Source organism: Thermobia domestica, chromosome 9 (assembly GCF_964235325.1).
Source record: "Thermobia domestica chromosome 9, izTheDome1.hap1.1, whole genome shotgun sequence".
Taxonomy (NCBI): Eukaryota; Metazoa; Arthropoda; class Insecta; order Zygentoma; family Lepismatidae; genus Thermobia; species Thermobia domestica.
The window spans coordinates 50,630,593-50,655,029 of record NC_137462.1 but is presented as its reverse complement, the minus strand read 5'-3'; positions in this window follow the sequence as shown (position 1 = coordinate 50,655,029).

Here is a 24,437-nt window from a genome sequence, read left to right as displayed (position 1 = left end):
ATCACCTTCAAAAGTTGAAGATACACTTTATGAGGACATGTCGGATGGGAACTTTGATATATATTCCGATAATGATTGTGATTATATACCAGCACGAAACCAAATCCGATAAAAGTAGAGTAACAATAGGTCAAGGTATTGACCTCTAAAGTCAATAGGCAAAAGAGACTCGCTATACCCATAGCTTTAGTTTTGCAGGAAGCCCTGAGCTTTACTAACATTCTTAGGAATTTAGTGACTTCTACAATAAGTCCTAGAATTTCCGTTCCCTTATAGTCATAAATCGGTACATTCCCACATGAGCTGTTAACGAAACATCGTTACGCGATGATGTCATAAGAAAAAATAGAAGAGGACGTTATAGAAAAAATGAAGATATTTTCCCCTGAAACGTGTGCGATACAGTTTCAAATGGAGGGTAATTGATAACAGCTCCAAAGCTAATAATTGTTCGTTCTTAAATTAAACATCTTCTTACAAGAAAATCTAAAGCGACTTGTCCATACGTGCGAACGCAATTAAGTCTTTGCACCTCTGACTATTACAGTAGCAACTCCATAAAATTAGACACTAGTCTATGTACGATGTCTTCCTTCGATAAGTCTTATCCGAGTTCATTTATGTCTAAGCCGGTAGTTTAATCTTAATCTAATATTTCTATTACACCATTACATTATTTGTTTGTACATTTTATAATTATCTTCGTACTACATACACATTTTAAATTTTTTCATTATCAAAATCACTTCTATTACTTTCTTTAATATAACACACTTTAGTTTATATTTACCAAAAATAATTATGACCGAAAGAGGTAAAATTGTTACAAAATTTTGATAATTTAGAATGAAGAGCGGTAAAGCCAAATTTTCGTCATGGACTACAGGACCTAATTAGACGTCCAAATGCTAATCCACCCTTTTCTCTAATGGGTGTCTGTAAGATTTTTAACCTTCCGATAACATTAATAATATGCTGTCTTTTTTCTCTTACAACAACGGGATGACAAGAGAACCTAACTTATTGTCTGCCATAAACTTTTAACAAAGCTTTTCATATGAATAATTTACTCTTGCACCGATCGAATGAGTAACTATACATTTTATTTACCTTTACTTGCATATAATTTCATAATAATATCTCATCAGAAAAATATTGACGTCAAATATAAACAATAATTATTCACAAAAATCAAAATGCAGATCAATATTAATTTTCGTAAGTACAGTGCAAATTGTATATTATGATTGACACTTAATTTTAACATGTAAAACAGATTAGTAAATTGCTAAAGCAACATTATTATAACTTTATTTTATAAAGTGCTTAATTTTTCTATTTTCTGACATAATACAAGCAAACAATATATTTATGAACATCATATACATACATAAGCATTGGTATGTCGTACATGATCTCTAAGGTTCCTTCAGAATTCTCTAAGTATATCTAACCAATATCTAAGGTTCCTGAAACAGCTTCAAATGAGGTCATTAAGGGTTTGAAAGTTTATACATTTAAATATTCTAATAAAAAACAACACAATACTATAGTTTAATTTTTTATTCAGCCACTCATCTTCTTCCTTATCCTGAAATAAACACAATAATATTACAAGAAACTCGAAAATACTTAAATGTGGTGAGGTCCACATATTTAAAAAGTCATGGTTGTAATCGAAATGGATCAAGGGGTCAACAAATTTCAAATTTTAAAAGAATTTGCTATTTAATTTAAACCGTTTTTACCTTTAGTTACTTTTATTTGTTTTTCCGTGATCCTTTCCTCCTCCCAAAGATTCTCAGCTCTGGGTAATCCTAAAATAAATTTTAATTAATAAGCATATACATTGTTTACGTATCTCATGTGATTTGGGATACGGCTCTCAGGAGAGTCTTCTCAAATGTGCTGCAATAGAAGTCCTTATTCAAACGGATTGGTAGTGTTTTTATTTTTTCAAGGTAGTAACTGTAATCCAATAGAGAAGTTCCTCATTATTACTTTGAGACACTCGTCACACTATTCCATGGAATTTCTGCATGACGTGTAATATACAAATCTCTTAATTCGTGTAGGAAATGACTCAAACGATCATAATGTTGTATTTTAGCACAAGCCTGTTTTGTTATTGTTTCGGAACTATTTTCGTTGAGTTGTTCATGCTGACTGGAAATTTGTACTTACAGAAGTCAAAGGTAACGATTTTTCATGTGTTAACTGGTGATAAGGAGTTTCTTTTAATTTAACAATCTGTTTTTTGAACGAGTTATTTCTGAAAATGCAAACATACGTGTTATGGGCCTTCGCTGTGGGACCTCAAATACTAGCTTTGTTCACGAAACCGAATCATATATACTGATTATCCAAGAAATCCCATAATTTAACTACACGATTACTTTAAGTAAGGAAGTGCAAATACATAATGCATAAATTTCTTTACATCTATGACAAAGTAGTGTTGCGAAGCTATCTATTATCTCAAGGGGCGAACTTCCCAGGATCAGATCACTTGAAGAACGAAGTTGCGTTTTTACGACTTCAAGAACCGATTCATGCACTTGAAAACTGAACGACGTGCTTTCAAGAAATCTTAACTTGTCTGCGATGGTAGTTTCCCATTTAAATTCATTAACAAAAGCGTTTCGAAACGATACGGAAGTGAGAAATAAATGTGAAAGTATCGCGCACAATTGTAAATGCGGGTAGTGTATTGAACTAGGGAGAACCGGCAACACAGTATCTTCATGTGTTCAACACGTCTAACTCACACTGAAAAGTACGCGAGAGAGAACATCCTGTTTCCTTATCTGACCTTGCACTGAATGTAAACAAATCACGAGTTTTAAATGTCACACTAGGCTTCTGCATTTTAACCAAAAAGAAATTATCTCTTAAGTTACGCTGAAAGTGATCGAAACTATAGCTCTCACTATTATCACCTGGCTCGCTATTTTGATTCTTTTCCTGTGTCGGGCTGCCTAAATTGTAAAAAGTCGTATCCTCTTGCATCTGGTTAATATCACTTTCACAACCTTCTATTTCGCATTCTCACTCACGCCCGCTGCTCCTAACCTGTTGATCTACTTCTGAGCTAACGGTTGGCCTAACAGCTGATCGCGATGGAATGCTTTATATCTGTATAGCACCCTCAACATATTGCACCGTATGATTTTCTGATGTATCGACTTTTGTTGTTAACTGAGAAGCATTAGCGGTGTTTTCTGAAGCTACATTTTCAATTTTAAGAATGTCGTTGTGAATGACATTTACTTTACGACCCTGCTATTCTAAACATGACATGTTTTCTTCTGTTTGTGTATCTGGAACGTTGGCTGTTGCTTCAAAATCTAAAATATGTTTTTCGGCCTGCTGTTCATTTACCTTACGTTCTGACGCGTTTTGTTTCCGTTCTCTGCCATACTTTCTAATTTTTCGCATACTTTCTTACTTTTCTGGAGCAATGCGGTAAGCAATTGCTTTAACTCTGCGTGGTATGACATTTTGTCTATGCATTTCTATTGACTATCTTTAAAATAGGCTAATCATATCTCTAAAAGTATCTAAAAGTTATTTAAATTGTAACTAATACCTCTAGCGCACATATGTAAACACAATAATAAACATACACTGCACACTTTTAATGCACAAATCATCATACGGGTTGACATATATTTTCTTTCTTTCTTTCTTCTTCTTTCTTTTTTTTCAATGCCAGTATTTGAAAGGAATTAATGTTTGCGTTTACTCGGATAGTAGGCAGTCTACAAAGAAATGAACAATAATGCTAGGGCTGATTAAATTTAACTAGTTGCTATACTCGCGGGTTTTGCTACACCAACTAAGTAAATTATTTTACTATGTTAACTGATTTCGGTACCAATTAAATATGTTATCACTAGTGTTGGAGGTTATGCCTTGCTACCCTTGCGCTTAGAGTTGAGAGGTATCGAAAAATGCAAAGTCCCAATCATCTCCTCCACTAGGACACATGTCATGCTTTGTCAATTGTTATTTAAATTTGGGAAGATTTAAATAGGAAATTGATAGACAATGTGGTCGGTTACGTAGAGCTATCAAAGTAGTAAAATTGGCTTAAATATTATTTTCCCCTTTTTTACTATTTATACATATTCCGAGGGATAGCTCACAACTTCGATGTTGGATGAGAAGCACATACCGTAACTTACAACCTCGCGTTAATGAAGGAATATAATTTAAAAAACAAAATGATTACTCAAATAGTAATTACGTTTACCTAGGGTCGCGGTGACTCAGTGGTAGAGCGTTCACCTCTGGTGCTTGGGGTCCCGGGTTCGATCCCAGCCCCCGCCAAGTGAACTTTGTGGTGGACAAACACCGTGTGCGTGGGTTTTCTCGGGGTTCTCTCGTTTCCTCCCACTTTCTTCATTCCACCATTTCATTCATTACTCATCATCAAAACCGTCTCCTTTAGCCTAACCGGTATAAGCGTGGGACGTAAAACTCAAAGATTTCATTTTCTTTTACATTAATAACAGGTTCTGCAGATTTATTTGTATGTAAGTGACTCGTTAAGAATGAATTTTGCGTAAGCAATTGCGCACTGTTCATTTTTTTCTACTATCGCTCTTTACTAGCTGGCGTGCTAATTGAACGTATTATATTGTTCTTCCACAATGACTGTTCAATATTCATCTGTCGATCCTAACACTGGATTCTTCCTCTGATATCAGAAATGCAATTTTAAAGCTGCTTACAATTTTCTTCTCTGTTGCAACCTATGGAGTGGTTTATTCTCGTCCACTGCTTCGGTAACGAGTCCTTCGAAGAATCCTGTAAAAGCTGCTTAAGATGATCGCATACTGAGTCCGGTCAATCGGCACTTAAACACTTTTTCCAGACAACTGAGTAATTAAAACTGTGTTTGGATGTTGATCGTGGTTAACTATAAAAATTCACGATTAAGAACGTATGGCATTTAGCTTAATGTTTATGTATTAGGCGTATTGGCAGATAACTACTTCTTCGAGACCTTTTTCGCGGTGGGTGACTTCACACACACGCTTCGCAGTCGTAGCCCGACTTCCCTCCCGTGATGGGGATTTCAATGTTCGTCGACTGATTTGCGTTTCTACTGGTCACTGTGGGTCACGTGATTATTAATCACTCACCCAATATAAGATTGTCCACTATTGGTTGATGACCAAAAATTGTGCAAACACAAATTAGTTTAGATGTCACTTAGGCAACTGAGGTGACTTGCTAATTTTCGTTCTCATGGGAACTGAAATAGAGAAAGTCTCTCAGCTACTTTTCGAACAAAGAGGTACTGTCGTACGCACACACAGATATAAAGACAAACTTAATTTTTGCATCTTTAGGTCGAAGCCGAAGATAAGACTGGTTTCACAGCTGCCAACTAGTGTCCTTTTCACTAACATTGCTTGGGAAAACTAATAATTTTCTTGCTTCGATGAGCGCCCCGTGGTCGATAGCATGCTCTATCAAGTAATGAGAAAATCCTTGTCTTCCTTAGTTTTGATTTATCTAAGAACATCCGCATGTGCCACTTAAAATAAATTATCTTCGGCAAGCTTGGAATAAATCTTGCTTCATTGTCTTTCTCTGTGGTAAATTTTCACTTCTTGTTTTTCTTTAGATGTACACATTGGTTCCCAATTGCTTCATGTTCTAAAATTGCGTGCTTTCCGTCATGATTTGGGATAGGAGCTCTTTCCGAAAATTGTGCACTCACTTGTATAACATGTCTAGCACTATCATCAATTGTGTTTATGTTAGATAATAGTGAAAATTCCAAGCAAAAGATCGTGATTCAAAGGAAGTTTACTTCCAGTCAATCTTTCCTTATCTGTTTCTAAGAAGTAAAGCCATTCTTATTTCTAGTGGCTTGTGCCCTGATACTAGCAAAGTATATAACAACAAATAGAGAGCAATAAATTGCAAGTTTTCTTAAATTTTAAGTCGATTGCGCAACATCTAAATATTGAGGTATTAGTTTGATATTTTGCATGTACTAGTTATTTGTAAAGGAGATGAAATATAAGGGATTCCACAGTACAATTTCAACTTCTCGAAGTTTTGGATCACCCTAATAATATAAAATTTTACAATTTACTTTCGTGTAATACTTCTTTCTCTCTTTGATATGAAACCTCTTTACTGTATTTCGTAAAAATGTACACCTTTATTTGAAGTTTTTGCAGATTTGTCGTTAATAATTTGACTCTAATTCGCAAATTATATATTGGTTTAGCTTTCCTTTAACACAGCTCTGGCACAGTTGTATCCGTTTGCGTCTTACACAAACGACGTGTAACTAGTACTGATTTTCAAGTAATTGAACTGTTCTGAGAGGTATTGCATTAAAATACTGCGTGTATTGAATTCGCAAATATAAACGTACAAGTATCATAAATATTTATAAATATTTATCATATCTTGAGTATTAGAAATCCTATTTTGAGTATTAGAAATATAGAAATTTAAGTATAATATAACAAAAATTATCTTTAGATACTTTCTAAGGAATACCTAATGCTTACCACGATTTTGGCCGCTTATAAATATCCTTGGAGATATGATAAATATTAAGAAAATCACGGCATACATACTTATTTTCATTTTAGTGAAAACTACCTGAAAATGTAAAAAATGCAGTGTATCACAAAAAAAATCAATTGAAACATGTTCTAACGTTTGCAATGTGCAGTTACATGAATAGTGTAGAAGAATTTTAACAGATTGTCTAATACTTAATACAGCCGTAAACAAGAGAAATGTTTGATATAAATAAGTGAATTTTAATTACTAAAACCAATAGTTTCATGTCCATATTAGTATAAAAAATATCTCGAACCTTTTGTTTAGAAAGTAAGCAATTCAATTCTGGATTGAAAACGTTTGCAGCAAATCCTATGCCCGTCAGGCTTTGTCAATCTAGAATACCTTGCATTTTGAAACAACTTTCAAGAAACAAACCATGGTCTGATCGTTAATGTTACAAAAAGGTTAGTGCTTCAACACACAAAATGTTATTTACAAAGTAAAAAATAAACTGTGTCAACTTAAAGCTACAATTGTCTTACTAATGGAAGAGAATGAAAAGGGTGGAAATCGTTCGTACAATATCAGAACTTGTTAGTGGCACAACCACACCGTTAATACATCTGTGTATAGAAAGTTGTCTGAATGTTACTGCAAAAAATACAATATTAATGCTGTTACTTACAAAGAACCCCTCTAAGTGTGAGGATGAGAAAGCAAGAAATCGTTGGTGGCCTTAAACTCCCTTCCCATCAAATAACTGTATACAAAATATTAGCTGCTAATGGCCACCACAGGGGGAACCAGGATCACCTTTGTCAAAAACAGACATATGTGAATTTCAGAAGAACGTGGTGAATACGAGGGAGGAGGAAGGAATATGAATATGTGAAAATGAATAGAGAAGCCAAAATTAAGGCACACGTATTTAAAGGAAGAAAACTGAAGAACAACATGGTCGGGATGCGTAAGCCCCGGCAGTGCTTCATACGAATCCAAATATAAAAATACCATCCGGCCACAATAAGGAACGAAGTCGCGTAAAGTCAGTCACTATATATATATATATATATATATATATATATATATATATATATATATATATATATATATATATATATAATATCACATCTCGAAAATTCAAACTTTAGAAACAGAGAAAAATATCGGTGAACCAATACGGACGTACTTACCTCAAATAGGCGACATGAATGTAAAGGAAGGTCTCGTTGGTGATACAAAACCCAAACTCTTACCTAACATACGAGGTGCACGTATTAAAATGTGCATCTGTCATGTTGAAGGAATGGTGCAAACACACTGGCACCTTGCACCACGAGCAACGAAAAAAAAACGATAATCCACAATGGCGACAGAATGTAATCTCGGTGAGATGAAAGATAAACTTCTTTGGAGCTATAAAGCATTCAGGACTATCACGTTGGTAGCCACTTCTGTAAAATGCGTAGAGAAACATATTGGTATATTGTCTTGAAAGCTGATTGCATGCAGTTAAATCCTAAACAGTCGGCCATGTAGTTTCTCTTGCAAACGCGCATACTGAAGAGTGTAACTCCAAGTGGTGCAAAAGTAAGTCTTTTATGATCGAATAAAAAGGTCCGAGGTCTAAATTGGGTCCAGTGGTTCCAGGTGGAATGAATTTGCATTTCATACTTTTCCCAGGAGGGATAGTTTGATACAATATTTCGTGATTTTTATACACAGACCAAAACTTTAGCAGAAGCAAGTTATTGTCACCAATCGGTCTGTATTGAAAACACAGTTCCTGCGGAACGTGGGCATCAGTGCGATCACCTCATTTAGAAATTCTTGTACGGACGCTGTAGTTGTTTGTTCCTCGGCACATTACCTCTCATGCGTCTGTCTTTGATAAAGCCTCCTTCCTCTTTCCCCCTGTGTTGGTCATTAGCAGCTAATATTTTGTATACGGGTATTTGATGGGAAGCGGCTTTTAATGAAATCAACGATTTCTTGCTTTTCTACCTCGCACTCAGAGGGGTTCCTTGTTAGTAATTCTGATTTGCTACAATCACTTAATTTTCAAATAAAGTTTAAGATAACAAAATGAATGGCAAATATTCGTAGTGCTAATCATTGTACTGTGTTAGATAATGTTGGTAATATAAGCACACATATTTTGTTGATTAGTACGGAAAATTATTACAAATTAAAATTTTGCGCCTTTCTTAATGCAAAGCAGGACACTCCACATCCATAAAATAAACGTGTGCATAATGAAAATAGTGTCAATCGTAGGTAGAGGTTTCTTAGGCACAGAAAATGTTAATGGAGCTACGTTTGTTAACAAAATAAATTACAAGTTGCGGCTTGGTGTCAAGCTAAATTCGCTATGTTTCCATCCTTGCCAGGGAACGAAACGGAGTCTATCGGTAGTGTTGTTTACTGTGTTAACTCTAAAGTTTGTGTTGCTGCATAGAGAAAGTTCTTAATAATTTAATGTGGTAATTCAGCTTGGATGTCAAGCTAAAGCTTTACTTCTGTAAAATAAATTTGAGTAGTAAAGGATGAGTTTAAATCGTTAACCTGGAAGAATATTGTTATCGCTTAAACTTATGAAAAGCTATTAATAAGTTCAAGTAATGATTTTGGTTAAACATCAGGCTAGAAATGCCATTGCATGAAAATTAATATTTCGATAATAATGAGGGTGTCAGTTGTTAATGATTCTTAGTTATGTATTGACAGTTATGCTTGTGCTCTTATGTACAATAAATAATTAGTAAATTCTTCTTGTAGATTCAGACTAGATACCAAGTGTAATGGTGTGTGAATTTACAAGAAGAGAGATAACAATTAAAGATATTATACAATTAGAGATTGAATAAATAATGTTAGCGAGAAATTCAGCAACTGAGCTGTTTGAATTGTTCGCTTTGAGTTCTAGTCTTTGTCGTTAGGCAGAAGCATTCAGTTCTGAATCAACTTAATAGAGTCAACTGCTTAATAAGAATTGTGCATGACGTTAAAATACAATTAAAATACTTCACAAAAGTGTATTAAATTACATGTGTAGACTTTTGTATATGTCAGTGTATAATTAATTGATGAGTTTATTTCTATGCATTTGTTTCATTATTTCTCTAACAAAAACTTTTACGTATTTTACTGCAAGTTCGAGGTTCTGTATATGTAGCACTGCATTTAAATTCAAAGAACTATATTATACTATGATGCCCATAGAGGTTCAATTTAAATTAATCATTACACAACACTTATTTCGGATAATTTTCGGCTATATATATTATGGTTGAGCGTTGTCCACTTTTGTTGGAAATTCGATGACGGCTAGTGCGGAAAAAGTGTCACTATTTGCATCGATCTTACTGATTTTTTAAAAATTTCCTCGACAAACCCTTACCTTGTCCCAATTGGCAGAGGTCAAAGATACTGGCGTCGTCAGGGGAATACAGGGAAGTTATTGAATCAGGAAGCACGTCTGGATCTAAATTCGAGGCCTGACCAAGAAGGAAACATAGCCTAAAGCGCATCTGTCTTCAATATAGTGCGGTGGCAGCTTTCAGAAATAAAGTTTCAGACAGACAGGTTACTTTGATCGCTTCTTCCGTACTTCAGGACGCGGGACTCAAAACGCCGGAGGAGAAAAATCTAGTTCTTAACAGATTTAAGGTACGAAGAGTAAAAGAAAATTGGGTGAGGAGATCCAGCAAGAAAAAGCTCACCTAGGCCGGGCCACGTATCCACTTCGACGGAAAAATATGCAACTCTTGTGCAAGAAAAAAATAACGGAAAACTACGAAGACGAGAGGTTACAGAAAAGCATATCACAGTTCAACCGGTGCCTGGTTCAGAATACTTGAGTTATGCCACAACTAAGTGAGGCACTGGCAAGATTATTGCCGACTTTATATTCGAGCTGCTAGAGAAGAACCACTACGACGTGTCAAGTCTTGAGGCAGTTCGCAGCGATGGTGAATCCACGAACACAACATGGGATAACGGCGTGATAAGTCAGATACAAAAATCCATAGGAAAGGAGCTGCAGCATCTTCTTTGCCTTCTTAATACCTACGAGTTGCCATTTCGACGCCTGGTTACCGAATTGGTTGGTGGAACGTTTTTTCTTGCCAAATCGGAAATTAATTAAAGAATTGTGAACGTTCACCGATCGGCTTCTTTACACCCATTCCGTTGAATGTGTCATTGAAATGAAATAAAACAGATGGTTTAAGGAGAGACCAGAATTACCTCTTTGAAATTTGTAAGGCTGTTGCTACAGGAATGTGTACTACTGATCTAGCAAACAGAAAACCAGGACCATTATCACATACACGATAGCTTACATTGGCCTGTAGGATGCTTCGCTACTACATCTGTACTGAAAAATCTAGTTCAAGTTTGTTTCTACTTTGACTGTACATTGTTAAAATATGCGCTCCCGTCTGGTTTTAAATACGGTGAAATCCTTCGTGCGAAATGGGCGCCATGCATTTGCTTAGCATAGTTAAGCTGTCACGTTTTACAGCCAGAAAATCTACATCACATGGTTCACTCGGTTCTGCCCGCATATTTGAACGTTATTCTGAAGAAGGATAAAAAAAAGTACCGCAGCCAGAAGGCTCCGAGATGAAGCCGCTTACGTGAGTTCATTGTTCCGAAATTAAACTTTACAGCTTAAATTTTACTAAAAATCTAACAGAGCCGCCAATCACACGTAACATAACAGATCAGCAGCTTGAAGAAGACATCCGAACTTCAGCTACTCTAATAACATCACTCTATTGCCATAGTCAAGCTGTGGAAGGCGCAGTGAAGCTGGTGTCGGAGGCAGCGTCGAAAAAGTGCAAGAGGTATCTACGTCAGAGCCAAACTGAAGTCTAGAACAAGAATGTCCAGCTTCGAGACCAAGAAGAACTAGTGATCTAAGGTAAAATGTCAACGTATGCTTACTGGGTGGATGGGTGGTCGCAACTCGGTGTGCAACCGCCTCCCCGTGCTAAAGTCTGGGTTATTATGCATACAGAACAAAATAAGCGAAGATTTGCACAAAGAAAATCCTGTTATATCAAGGTCTATTCCTATAATCATAGTTAAGGTGGCATACCAAAATAAATCTGGACATTAATTCCAAGAACTGAGCTAATATGGCTGTAGATGACTCATAAACATTTTAAAATTATTTACTGGCATTGATAGAAGTTTTCTCTTGATAAAATAATTCTATTATAGCCATCAGGTAACTCTGAAAACAACAAATAGCTTTTCTGTCATTGGTGTTGGGCGTGTTGCCTAACCAAGCACTAAAAAAAATAAGTCAGTTGGGGCAGGGTAAGGGACTGTCCAAAAAAAAAAAAAAACATTAAATTAGGTGCACTAATGGCACCTTTCCCTCACTAGCCGTCATCGAATTTCCAACAAAAGTGCAAAACACTCCATTCTAATATGTGCGGAAACAGGCAAAATTTAAATATTTTCTGTTACTTGATTTGTATTATGTATTGTTTCTTTCTAGCTATTTTATAATTATACTCATTTGTTTTAAGCGCACAACTTAATAAACAGTTCACACAAATATTACGCCTAATTCGCACATTTGAAACTAAAATTTTCAACTCTACTGACTGCTCTAAACGTTGCAAATTAAGAGAATGCTGTTATTTTATGATCCCAAACTCATATCTAACAAAAATATGTTTTTACTATTGATATATTTCAATAGGGTACTAGATTCAACACAATTTTGCGAACACGACAACTCAACACAAACGTGAAGATCACCCCAAAAACCCGTCGTTATTACTTGCCTGTCCCGATACGTTTTTATACTAAAAATAAATATAACGTAGCATACGCTATTCCGTGAATCATTGGCGGTAAGTCAAACATTTACTTAGATTGTTCTTTGTACGAATATACTTTGCTAAATTGATTGGTATTCACGATTTTTTAAAGATTTTTGTGATATCCAATATGCGGATTTCAAAATGGGTTCTGTGATAGTCATACTAAAACTCAATCCTGCTTTTACACCAGTATCAATTGTATCATCTGTTTTACTTCGTCTACATCTATGGTTGTTACTGAACTCTCTAATACATCTGACTACACTTGAACACAGATCCATATGCATGTTTGTACAATAAAATTAAAAAAACAAAAGTTGACTCCGTAGAATACTTTTTGTAGTAATAATTAATATTTTTATATTTAATCCAATTGTGAAAATGGAATTTTTGAAAAGAAGCGACTGTCATTAATAGATACAATCTGATCAAGACCTATGACATGAGAATAAGAGCGAAGGGTGTCACTTTTGCGAGCAAATTTTCAGGGGGAACCTGGTTAAGCGACAGTGTTTCCTGCAGAACAAGCAATATCGAAACGAAATGAGATCAGTATTTATGTATCTTCTTAGTTGCTAAAACCATTAATGTATTTCATTCTTTAGGATAAAATCTCCAGTTTATTAGGTACACTTAACCTAGTGTACCATATTCACTTGTTAACTTTGACATTATGAATGTTCACTTATTGTACCTGCGCCCTTTAAACACGGTTTCTATTTGACTCTTATCCATTTGTCGTGCTATCGTTTAGGCTCGCCACATTTCGTTGAAGAGGCCTTTTTATCCAGGCTTTTTTTATTCGCAGCCTTTGGGACCTTTCAAGAAGACTCTTCTGAAAGGAACACTTTCCTTTTTAGAATCATACACACTAATGATCTTTTTATATTTTATTTGTTTAATGTGTTATTATAAAGAATAATTACTAAAGCGGATAATGTACAACACCAACTGTTGCATAGGTTTGAATAATAATAAATTGTAAAATTTAGAATAATGCTTTAGAAAATGAAGCTGTAGAAAATAGCAGTATACTCATACGTCTTAAGTTTAGCAAAACATGTTGAATTAGTTCTGGAGTAGAAAATAAAACAAACATTGAACGAGTGAGTACGTTTTACAGAAACGCTCTAAATGAAACATTTAAATGCCAAAAAGGTGTTTTACTAGTACAGAATTAGATGAATTATGCTCTCACCTCAACTGAAAATGTTGACTTTCCCCGACGTAAGTGTACAAATTATACAGACGAAATGTCTCAAAATCGTTCTGTTATGCGATTCTATATAGTGTATTACCTTTTCGTTTGGTACAAATTATATTCTCGCATACTAACCTACATGTCAATATTTTCCTTTAAAAATCGTTATTATTCTTAAAAAATCATTACTGCTTGTTCTTTTAAATCTTTCACGAATTAGTTTTACCGTTCAATAATTGATTTATAACAGGCGTTCAAATAGATTATTGAAATGATAGATGTTTACCATTCAATTGTAAATGAGTTTAAGAATGCAGATAAGAAGAATTAGAAAGTTATTTATGATAATGTTCAAGTTAACTTTAAAGTTATTATGTGTTATACTCAACATATTATTTTATAATTATCTTTAAAAATTCGGATACGGCTTTAATTCAGATTCAAGTTCTTATTTTAATTTATATTGTTCATGTTAATAATTTGTAATTAGATTTACCAAATGAAATTAGAAAACACATTATATCTAAAAGACTAATATTTCATTTGATTTGAAATTCTTATATCTTTTTACTTATAATATTATTATATGTTCTAGTATGGTTATTATGTACTCTTTTACTTATAACAATCATCGATAATGACCAGGAGGTATAATTACCAAAGTGGAAGGTAAATTATTATACTTGCAATACAGTACACGACTATATTAATATTCTCAAATGATATTCTCCGTAACCAAGGGCGCCCATATTGTGGTTTCCAATGGGAGCAAGTATAAGCGACGTTTCAAAAATCGATTCAAATTTTTCTGTAAATTATCTAAAAATGCTTTTGCAATTTTGATATTCTGACGTACAATTTCCTCTAGGCGGGAAGCGCACCCACCTTGCATCCACCCGATGGACACCCTTGGCCGTAACTTAAACTTCGCGCTCAGGACATCAATCCGATATCCTGAAACGTTTGGGATTGTTCAAATGTGCATCATTGTTGTGTGTGTGTGTGTGTGGTGTGTCTGTTATTATGTAATACTATGAAATCACACTTTCAAACCGATTGTGCAAATAGAATGTACAATCAGTGCCAAATATTAGATATATATCCCGATTCCAAACAAAATTAAGCGTGATTAAGTACATCTTGGTATTCGTGCTATTGGAAGATTTTACAAGGATCAAAGAGAAAGATACTATGACAGTGGTTTAAAATTCAACAATAGAATTTGAATATGGAAATGGAGCTGAATTAGAATTTTGCACTTTTCGTATTAAATCATTGAATATATTGTTCTTCATGTTCATGTAGTGTTCTTTAATTGATACTTGGTACAAACATATAGAAAAATATATAAAATAGTTTATCTCTTATTTCGAAGTGACCCAGTAGACAACAATATCAACGTATAGTATTAGAGAAAATTATGCGTGTTTAAGTCTTTAGGTAAGTGAACAGAAACACTGCCTCTAAACCAGATATGAGCAGAACGTAACCCATTTTTTTTGAAATATTACTACAAAATAGTAAAACATACATGCCGTATGAATGCTTATGAAAATTACAATTCTTAAGTGATATAAAACTTATGTCAGGCACACTACATTCATATATATATATATATATATATATATATATATATATATATATATATATATATATATACATATTTGGTTCCACATTCGAATTACAATTAATGAACGCCATGCGATAGTTGTAGCCTATTACCATAATATACATATTTGCAGAGTGTATCGGATCCTACCCACAACTAAAATCATTTGATGAAAATTATAGAGAATAAAAAATAAAACTAAAAACAATAGTAAGTATCCCGTTTCGGAAAAAGTAAACTGTAGATTGAACGAACGTTAACAACAACTAATTCGCAGATTATATACTAGTGCACTGAAAGGAAAAGCGCATAAAATAAAGATGAACAAAAACAATTGGAAATATTAATACGAACAAATTAAGTAGAATGAAAAGGTAAAAGGGAATATTGGTTTTATATGAAAAAATATGTGCATAATTGAAACACGGTGAATTCAAAATATAAAAGTATGTATTTAGAGAGAATTATATTTAAAAACGAGTACAGTAAACAATGTAACAGTGTGTATTTATATGGTAGGGGCTAAGGCATTCATAGGTTAAACATGTAAGTGTGATATTACAGGTATTTTGAATAGATTAAGATATTCTCTGGATTCAAAACTATTTATGACGCCTCCCTTACGGAAACTCCTAATCAAACATCTAAGGATACAAGTAGTCCAGAAGTGGAATATGCATTCCTGAATTTTACACTGTATACGAAATATCTATTATTACCGTACTAATACGTATGTGAAAGCTGTGCGTATGAAACGACAACTTACTTCTATTGATAAACGTGATATTTATTTTTAAGTTTAATTTTCAGTGCTAAAAGGCTGTGACTCTGAAGAGGAAAAAAATAGTGGTATCGTCTTTAGATTGAGTAACCTACGATACGTGATACCTAACATGCATAATTCAAGTAAACGCGTAGATTCGCGTTTGTGTTGTTAATTACAATTATTTTTGTAGTTTTAAATATAACTTATTTGTACTTTTGTGATAATAGAAAAACTCGCTTATTCGGTTTTATTTAATTTTGCTTTCAGTTTGAACAATGAAATGCTGAGATTGACTACACAAACGTAACCCTGTTTCTTTATTCTTTATCGGTTTTGAGGTGTTTCATACAGTATCACAAATTTCTTCATATTTTATATAAATATGGAAAGACGCTAACTGAGACTGTTCAATCTCACAGAAATTGTGAATGCTAAAGTTGGTTTTAGTAGAAACATATCGAATTGTTTTGGTCTGCTACAAACTAGTACAAAGCTCCTAATGTGTCTAGTATTGTAATAACAATTCTGCAAGAACGTTATGGTAAACAGGTAACACCGAACTACAATAACTGGAGCTAAAAACATAATATATTTATTAATATACTAACAAAACATAATTAGTGGTGATTGTAGATTATTAGATCTTGAAGATTTTACGTATTGCCTTGTAAATAAGGTAACTCACTCTCACATATTATTTACACTCTATCTTTACCCCTATAAGCTGTTAACAAAAGCTAATAGAAATTGTGATACGCTGAAGGAACAAATTCTAAGAGGGCTAATATTTTTTTCTTAGGTTTGCTCATAGAATGTCCAAATAGATAAAACAATTGAGTAGCAGTACTCATGTTTCTTGGACGAATGTTAATATTTCCATTAAGGTTCAGCTCATAGAAATCTCTATGATTATTTGTACAAGACTCTTGCTGGTGTTGTGCTCGTCCGTGGCTAAGCGGTTAGCGTATGCACATTTGGCGTGGGAGGCCCGGGTTCGATTCCCGGCGGGAGCTCATGTGGTTCGGATTCCGCGTTAATCAGTAGGTCCACACCTCACATAGCCTCGCTGATGAACGGGACGTTAAACTCAAACTCAACTCAACTCTTCCTGGATTTTGTCTCTCAACAGGAATATCTTTAAAATTTAGCCACATAACCTTATTACCAGTTTTTTTTCTATTAAGAAGGCAGAATTGAAGTTCTTTTTTACTAAGATAGTTGTTGTGTTGAAATAAACCTACTTCATATATATTTCGCTTTTGCGATTTCAAGGGCACTTCATTGTTTGTACGTTTTACTAAGAGAAAGATTAGGAGGAAGATTCTTTACGTGTTTCTTCGGCTTCTAGTGCACTTGTTCTAATTAGGAAAAGACAATACATGCTATATTATTCTACTTCTTTAGCAGGTTTGTTCGCAGGCTGATGATAACCTCCAAGACCTTGACAATTGTTTGTTGAGCACATGGTTACCTCGAGCGCTATCTATTTGGAATATGCAGAAAAAAGATTTTACATAAGTATACGGACGTTTCACATCTTCCTATGAGATAATATTGCATTGATTGAGTACATTTTAATGAGTCGATGCCGCGGATAGGTTTTGCTGTAAAAACGTTTACCAAATCTTATCGCCACCCTTTTTGCTTCGAATGAAGTTAGGGAATAAAATATCTCATTTTATTCATATCACTCATATGGACCTTAGTAGATACAGAAGGCAAGAACAGTTGGATTTAGAAAATGTTTTGCCTGACAGCTACCTACAAGGACTTCTATACTACCCTTAGATTTTCCATTTTGCATAGAAGTGGCAATTACGACAATAGTTTCAGTTTCTAGAAATACAAAAAAGGGGCTGATAATTTTTAATGGGTCAGGTACTGATTTTTTATACTGGAAACAGTATTATTAGATTTCTTCACCTATATTCCAATTGATCATGTTTGGTTATTGTAGGAACTAATCAAAGTCACACGAGGCTCCCATCCATTTCTAGCGACGTCACTGCACTTCTGGACAGTAAAAGTGATATTCGATAGGGCAGGGCATAGGCAGTAGTATATCTTCTAAAAGCAACTATCTTTTAGACAGGATTATTTATTCTGGAAGAAAATTTCATTAAGCAAATAGGTTACACAGTAACCTATCATCATCAGAAGCAGATAGTAAATGTGAAATCGCTTATGTGAGTAATGTATTGTTGTCAAAGGACAAAACAGTTGTGTGGAAAAAGGGGACCTCCGAGTAATCTAGGAATATTTCCTTCGCGAAAGCGGTTCGTTTGACTCCCAGGATTACTAAATATTCAACAGGGCGTATTCATGATGTACAGTCGGCTTTTATGTTGCTTTTGTCTCTTTCTGTTCAGCATATCATCTTGAAATGTACAAACTTAGAAGGACAACGCTTATGGTGTCGAGTGGAAGACCCTTGATGAAATTGATTTGATGGCATATGTAGGTTTGCTACTAATAGCTGGTGTGTATAAATCTAACAACGAATGTACTGTATCGTTGTGGCATCCTGATGAAGGACGTAGTATTTTCAGAGCAACAATCTCTTTGAAACGTTTCAAAATGATTTCGCGAGTTCTTCGATTTGATGGCCGTGGTACAAAGGTACTACTATGAGCAAAATAAATGACGCGTCTCTTGATTTTGAAGTTTTTTGAAAATATCTCCGTTTTCTTTATATGTTCGAAATTTCGGAAGGTTTCCCCAGCAGGACAGGTTAATAACAAACCCGTTTTTAATATTTGTGTTAGATATTAGCTTAAAATAAAGAAATTAGGAGCAAAAAACATCAAATCGACAGAAATCTCGAGAATTACCAACTCTGCTAAAGTGGGAAATTTTCAAGAACGCGAGAGAATTCTGCAGCTCAACACGAAGCAGCGACATCTATGTCATTGAGAGAAGCGTGGATTAGATCTACAAACGAAAATTTTAACGAAATATTTCTAGTATGTCTTATTATATGCATTATCAGCGAACTCCAAATATATGAATCTATGCTAAGTATTAACGTATAGATAGTGCAAATAGTGGAAATTACCTATGGAAAAAGACGAATTGTTAGCCCAATCGTAATGAAAAATCGTCTTTACTGTAGAACAGGTTCAGCTTGCGTAAGAAAGCAAATAGCTCAGTTCGATAAAGCAACGAGTTTGTATACCGAAGGTAGACGGTTCGAATCCCGTGGAAGTACTTTTGTCTTTTTTATCACTAAGGTTATTTTATTTATTTATTTTTTATTTGGGAAAGAATCAAATTGTAACATATGTGTAAAACTCATGACGATACCAAAAAAAAAAAAAAAAAAAGAGAGAGAGAGAGAGAGAAAATATCGTCGCATTTGCATTAGTGTCTCTAATTTTTGTTTGCAAACAGATTCGTAATTATTTCCCCTGTGCTCACTGATGCATAACGAATGTTTTCCAGTAAATGTTAATTCTAATTGGAGAATTTTATACTTTCACAATGTTTCTCACTACATAGTCTTCTATCTACGTGTTTGGATATTTTGATAACAGATTTCCCTATTAAATGTTTAATTTTCTCTATAAATATTTGTCTTAAATTGAAATTGTTTTGAATTTACTACATAAGCAAAGATTCCCCGAAGGAGGAGAGCTCAAGTAATAGATATTCTACGTAAAAGCAACCTATTGTAGAATGATGATGCTTCTTACCTTCAGCACATAATCTTAACGTTAGAGAGTCAGAGACAGAAAAATCCTGATTTTCCTCCCCTATGACCACTCATCTTAAAGCTCTACCTATAATGATTCGTGTCGCATAATTTCAGCTCTACAAAGACATTCATATTTATTATTATTATTATTATTATTATTATTATTATTATTATTATTATTATTATTATTATTATTATTATTATTATTATTATTATTATTTTATTCCTGAATATGCCACCTTTACAAAATGTTTTAACGTTAGACATCTTAGTTTAAAGTGCTTTCTTTAGTAATAATTTGAGCAACCACGTCACAAAATTTAAAATGTATGAGGGGGCACGACGTTTTATTTCCCCTCCTCTCTTTTCAGCACCCTCCAACAGAAGGTATATAATTTCTGAGAAGCAGGGCAGACAAAATGAATAAGAAATATATTTAGAGCATCCTTTCCTCCTTCGTGAATGTAATCTCACGTAGCATTTTTTATTCTACTGAAGACGACCCTAGGCCGTTATGGTTAGGTAACAAAAGAAATACCTAATATATTTATAGCGCCCCTTAACTGTAATATTACCTCTTTTTTATTTGTTCGAGGCTTCCCTACACAACCAAGGGTGACAAAAAGAATAGGAAAAGTGTCTAAAGATTACAAAAGACTTTATATTTTATCAGAAACAAGGCAGTATATACACAACATTGCTTTCGTTAACAAGTGTTTCACCCTTCAGTCGCTTATAAAATTAGGCAGAATAACTTTTGCCGATCATTGTTCTAGAGGGATTTGTTCTAGAGGGTGTCGAGCTATTAACAATGAGTATGTTTATTTACATCACTGTTAAAGAAATAGCAAACTTTCTGAAAGGAACTTACTTAGGAAACAGATCTTCCTTCTACTTAGCCAGAGCCCACTCTGAAAAATTGCATCTGGCGTTCTGAGTGAAAGTTCTATGGGACTATTAGAAAAATATATTCCCGTTTCCACGCTGATGGTAGAATTTCTTAAACAGTTATTGAATTACGTTCGAAGGGTAGGCGTAAATAGCGCCCCCGCAATAATGTGGCGTGGGGACCGCACAAGCTGCAAGGCCAAAAAAATACATAGAAAGTACGCAGGGGCGGAGCAGGCCAAATTTTCACATGGGCAAAGTGACTTTTTGGCGCCCTTCCCCTAGTAGTAGCCTATATTTTACATTTTATCATAGTGTTTTTAATAGTTTAAACCAGGAGCGTCATTTCAGATTTTGCTTTGGGGGGGGGCAAGACCTCTTGATATAAGTAAAATTTCGCGTTTTTCACTGGTTTACTACTATTCTAATGATAAAATCTATATACATCTCAAACTCAGGGGCGGCAAATGCCCCTCCTTGCCCTCCCTAAATGACGCCCCTGTTTTAAACCCATTTTCAAAAAGAAATCCATTACCTAGGAAAACTTCACAAAGAATATGGCCCGCTATTAACAATACCAACTCCACCCCCCCTGGTCTAGTGGCTAGCACGCCTGCCTTCTGTGGTACCGGGTCCAATTTCCGGTGGATTACTGTTGAACGATAAAAGTGATTCGGATTCCACTATAATTAGTATCCACATCTCCCTTGCCCATTAAGGCATAACCGTGGAATGCTAAACTCAAGCAAACAAACAAACAATACTTAATTTCCGGCATTCTTTATTCTACATGCCATCTCTCAATTTTTCGATACAGCCCCCTTAGTACTATGAAACTCTCTTCCATAGTGAAATGGAAAAAGATCATATAATTGCCACTACTTTACAAGAATATAAACCAAAAACGTCAGTAGAAAGCACATTATAAAATTTACTTTTTGAGGCTCGTTTTGGTGCCCCTCTTTCTCTGGCGCCCCGGGCAGTCGCGCGACCCTTAGTTCGCCCTTGAAAGTACGGACGCATAACTAAGGACTGCGGAGGAGAGGTTAACCTTCATGTTATGCCATTGGTTTGACGTGTTTGAAATGTTCAGTAAGTGATCGGTTAGTGAAATAATTTCGACGGTTACTGATGTTTAAAGTTTAGCTAAGACAAAGCTACCTAATCAAATACATTTGATATCGCGATGTCACAATTTGATTTTTCCTCACATAAAAAAGATAAAAACAATAGTAATAAAAACCCTTACTCGTACTATGCTCCTAACTAAATAACAACCTAATTCTTACAGACTAGTTGCTCTGACCAACTGAGTTTCGATTTCTTACGCGAAAGAAGTCTGTTATATTAAGAGGCATGCTTTTCATTATCAAAACTGTTCGAAGTAATACGAACATGGCTTACAAACAGAGACGGAACTGAATTACCACTCGATTGACCTTGAGGGCAAATTACCAAAGCGTAGCTATAAACGTAAGTTCAGCATGCATTTCTGTGGAGTTCTGTTCAGTATTCCTATCTGCCAGTCATGCTTGTTCGTAGGAGTAATATTTCGAACCTAACCTTTCGATAGAGTACGATGACAGAGAATCAGAGGAAAGGAATTCTTGCCATTGTGAACGTGGGATACCACCATGTGCAATAAAACTGACGCGTCTCCTTGAAGTGATATTTCATCGAAAATAACTCGTTTTCCTTTATATAGTATATCCGAAGTTTTTGAGGGTTTCAAAATGAGGAAATGTTACTGACAAACAAGGACGCATTTAGGGGTGGGTCCAGGGGGTCCGGACCCCCTCTAAAACCGCAACTTTTCTGTAAATTTAGCCTAATTTTGGGGATTATCTTTTAAAATTTTATTATAATTTATCCTAATATTGAAGTCGGACTCCCTCCCGAAATAAATTACTGCATACGTGTCTCTGACAATTTTCAATATATTCGTTAAATAATAAAGTAAAATAACTAAATTAGGAGCAAAAAGCTTTAACACGGGCTAACTTTTGTCCACTGCCAATATTGCTAGAAGGGATATTAATAGCAAAAACTGCTAGTCAATGCTAAACCTTGGAACGTCATCCCGAAGAACAAGTCTACTATTGAGAACTACATATGAAACATGTTATTAAAACTTATCCAGCTTTTATCTGGCATGAAATTACTATATACACCAAAAGGCACTTTCCTAAAATGTGTATCTAAACATTGCTCTACGTATCTACGAAGCAATGAAAAATTTTTTATCGAAATATGTGAGCAGGAAACTATAACAGCCAGCCATTTTATATAAATCGTAATAACCCCTGTAACTGTACGTTAACGTGAGGACAACGCTTGGCCCATTGGTAAATTGTTTGAAGAATAAAAACTCAATGTTCGTAGGTTCGAATCTATCCAGTCACCACAAAATTTTATTCTTATGTGTAACGATGAAATAAGAAAAATGTAAAACCGTTAAGAAAAAACTGCAACCAAGTCTGAAGAGAACAATACTAAGATAGTAATACAATGACGTCAACCAAAAATTATTTCATGTAGTGTTTGGACAAAATTACAGCTGTTAACAATTTCAGAAATAAAAACAGGCAGATAGCTGTAATGCAGCCTAGACTTTGAATGCATTTACTTCCTGAAAACTTCCGTCTCGTCATTGGTATGCCGTTAATCATTGTAAAGCCTTTCAATTGGAAGTGAAATGACAAACTAAAACAGTTTTAAATCAATAAAAGTCTATGTGTAAAAGTAGGTGTCTCTTATCTGTAGTTCTGTGTTCCTTTTACTTTGAAGTGACAAATGAGAGAAGAAAGTATGGTGTTCGAAATAAGAAATCAAATTTGAGATTTCAACGAATTTACACGCATTATAGCCCCTAACACCGAAAAAGTTATTTTTCGATACATGTCTATCTGTTCGTCCGTCCGTTCACTACACTTTTCTGTGCACTCGCCTAGAGGCCATACCGTTCAACTTATCTGCACCAAATTTGAGTTTAAGATTTTCATAGTATTTCCTATAGTTTTTTTTATTTCCCTCCTACTCCCAAAACAAGGGTAGTTTCCTGTACGATGAAAATAGAAAAAAGATATTTTCTCATAACTGGCTCTAACGATCTTGTTTTCTTTCTTTTTTTATAAATCAATATTTAATTAGGAACCCTATTTTGTGGTATAAGGCATTTATCTGAGAAAAATCTACAAGTGGTAGTTTATACTAAGGGGGTGAGTTTTTTCTCAGTGATTTTCTCAAAATGGACTCAAATGTTTTCGTTCATATTTCATAAATAAAGATTTCATTAATAACGTATCAATATGGCATAACTCGTTTGTCCTAAAAAAATGCGAGGGGTAGTTTATTCTTGGTGGAGTGTTGTCTGGGCGATTTTCTCAAAAACGACTCAAAAAAGTTTATTCATATTTCAAAAATAAATATTTCGTTAATAACCGAACAATATGGCAAAACTCCTTTGTCCTGAAAAATATGCGAGGGGTAGTTTACTCTTGGGGGTGTTTTTCCTCCACGGTTTTCTCAAAAATGAGTCAAGCAATTTTGTTCGTACTCAGAAATAAATATTTCATTAAAAACCTAGTAATATGGAATAACTCGCTTACCCTGAAAGATTCCTCAAGAGATAGTTTATTCGGGGAGTTATTTTTCCCTCACGATTTTCTCAAAAATTACTCGGACAATTTTATTGATAATTCATAAATAAGTATTTCATTAATAACCCTATATTTTAGTATAAGTCATTTCTATGAAAAACAATTACAACGGATATTTTATTTTTGGGGTGAAGGATATTTCCCCGACAATTTTCTCGAACGACAGGCGATTTTGTTCAAATTTCGCAAATAAATATTTCATTAATAACCAAAAGTATATCTTAACTCATTGGT